Raw genomic sequence first — 3,179 nt, forward strand, 5'->3', positions numbered from 1 at the left:
AGTGACCCAATCTTATGGCACCCCGAGTGTTAAGTTATAGCTGGTTTTTCAAAAGCACATGATAACTGCAATATGATATTAGAGTAACACAAATAAGACTCAAAGAAGTCTCACATTGTATAAATTTACAAGTGTACAACAGTAAATAAGTTAAAGGACTTATACACGAATTGCCTTAAGTACGTTAAGGTTTTGTGGTGGTGTGGATGCAACTTAAATTCTACCATCTAGCTTTAAACCCTTGTAACCACAATATGCAACCACCGATAACATCAAACCTAGGGTCACCTTTTGAGTTGAATTTTTTTTTTTGAATCAAGCTTCTTTTATTTCATTTAATTTCCTGAGATCTACCTGTTTGAATCAGTATTGTTTGATAATTTATGATTTGAAGGCACATGAGTTTCTGGGGGAGGAAGATGTTCTCAGCACTGCCGGTACGTCTAGCCCAAACTCATTGAAGGTAGAAAACCTTAAACTTCGCCTATTCCTTTCCTTGTGATCTTCCTTCGTGTGAATTCTATTTGAAATTGTATCATTATTTTTAGAGTATGAGTTCTCAATTAGGTCTTGTTATTTATTTTGTAAAAGATCTTTCTCAGTTCATGTTTTGACAGCTTTACAGCCTTATACCTCGTCTTATTGAGGATGAGTCTAGTCTGTTTGAACTCCCTTTGTTTTATTTCTTCCACTGTTTTATTAAGGTTATTAGAATATATACTGTCATCTCTGCAATTACTTTTACAACTTTCTTATAAGTCATAGGGATAAGATTTATCTCCGACAAGATAGGTTATAGTAAACACAGTTCAAGTCAAAATTCTGTGCGTTTAAAACTTTAAATGAATAAAAGAGTGATGATAAAAATGCATTTCATTTATTAATGAACTCTTGCATGAAACCTTTTTGGAATGATATTATATATGAGTTAAATTCACTTAAAAATATTGTGCGCCATATTTGAGGATCTGCAAATCCTGTCATTCTTTTACAACCATTCAATATCAAATTGAATAGTTTTCAATTCATTCTAGTGACGGTTAACGGATATGGTATCATCCATTGCTCCCTCTGTCATTTAATTGACAAGCTATATTTAAACTCTGAAATGTTCCATAGTGCATCTAACGTTGCTTGCTATACCAATTTCCATTACATTTCTTTCGAATTTTACAAGTAAAAAAATTGTTTCTTTTCTAGAGAATTTGATATATGTATATATCAGTTGGAAGTTTAAAATTTGCATCTTATATGGGTTTTTCACTATTTTTTAAATGCATCTTACCTAGCCCTAGTTAACCGAGTTTTTTTTATAAGCAAAGAGATTTTATTAAGGGGGTACAAGGGGTACCCTAACCCTTAATACAATAGAAGCGAGAAGAGAAAAAAAAAAGGGGTAGAAAAATAAAAGGAACAAATGTAATAGTGCAACCATGTGACATGTCAAGCTACCCAACCCAACAAGCAAAACCTCACAGCTGCTAAAAAGCATATAGCAGTGAATATACATTTAGCAGTGAATATGCTTTTGAAAGAGAGCCTACACAAGATCAAAAAGCGTGATGCCAGTAGCAGCTTACAACCCCTTCATGCCCAAGGAGTACACAGCAAACAGCTGCACATCCTAGCAGGGGAATTGCAGGGATCCCAAACAGATGCAGGGGTTCGAAACCAAATCCATGCCTTTCACTTTGCATGTAAGCCAAATCCATGCCTTGTATTGAATTGTATCCAATGCTGATGACAAATCAAAGGAATCTCCATTAAAAATAACATTGTTCCTAAGATGCCAAATGAACCAGATTGTGGAGAACCAGCTCTTGAATTTTTACTGTGAAAGGCCTATGCTATTGGGTGGAGGAAAGGGCTTTTGAAGGTGAAAAATGGGCAGTATCAAAGGTAAGAAAAATCATCCCTCCTAAAATTGGCTTGCTATTCTGGCAAGTTTGCCATAATAAGATTGCTTGCAAAAACAATCTGTTGAGGCGTGGAGTATCTCTTGAGGATAATGGTGTTTGCTCACTGTGTAATCTTGAACCCGAAACTACTGAGCATCTGTTTGTGCATTGCCGTGTAATATGGGGATTATGGACTGATATAATCAGCAGAGAAGGAGTCCATTGGGTTGCCCCAAAATCTCTGGCAGATTTAGCTGAGGAATGGGAATATTTAGGTGCTGTTTCAGACCCAATTCTTTGGAACCTAATCCCTTATTCCATGATATGGTCTATATGGATGGGGAGGAACGATCTGGTCTTCAGGGAGAAAGATTTTAATAAGACTGAAATATGGGACTTGTAACATCCCGATCTGACGACTGGCCTCACAGAAACAACACGAGTCTTTTCAGTGCGCTTTGTCCTCCTCACGCACTTCCCGGGAAAACTTCCCGGGAAAACTTCCCGAGAGTTCACCCATCATAATATTGCTCCAAGGCAAGCACACTCATACTTGGAGTTTTTATGAGTTGGGCTCCCGAAAAGAAGATGCATCTTGTTGTTATGAGTAGTGCCAATCAAATCTTTTATGTCATCCTCAACTGTACAGTCTCATACCTATATAGTCTCGAAATACCTCTTGTTCGGGTGCGAGATCGATTCATTCATGTGCGATGTGACTAAATTTTGTAATGGTAGTCGTCCAATAGTCCAAGAGAAAAGATTAGGCAGCACCTTCTTGTGAAAAAGTAGCACCATAAACATGAGCATAAGCTTTAAGTAATTTTTTTTTGCTTTCAAATTGTTGGAAAATTAGGGAAAAAGAGTTGTGCCGTGGACGAACCACTGCCTTGAAAGCAAAAATTCTGGCAGACCTCCGGTGCAATCCATTGTCGGGTTTGCTCCCCAAGGTTAACACAGCCGCATGTAAAACATTGTGCACTCAGAACCTAAACATGCTGGAATCTCTACAACAATGCTCAATATACACAAAAGGAGAGGAACGCACATTTTGTATTTTTAATATCTATCAATCCTATTCTCACTTGTGTCCACGTAAAAACCAACGGACATCACCTATATTACTCATCACTTGACCAAATGAAACCAATCTTATATAACAACCATGAAATAGTCATACTCGTCCCTCTCTATTCAACGACCATCAGCCATGATGATCATATTAAAGGGTGATTAAAAAACCATTAAAAAGGAGTTTTAAGACCAATAAAACACAAAAAT

The sequence above is a fragment of the Lotus japonicus genome, chromosome 2 (assembly GCF_012489685.1).
Source record: "Lotus japonicus ecotype B-129 chromosome 2, LjGifu_v1.2".
NCBI classification, from domain to species: domain Eukaryota; kingdom Viridiplantae; phylum Streptophyta; class Magnoliopsida; order Fabales; family Fabaceae; genus Lotus; species Lotus japonicus.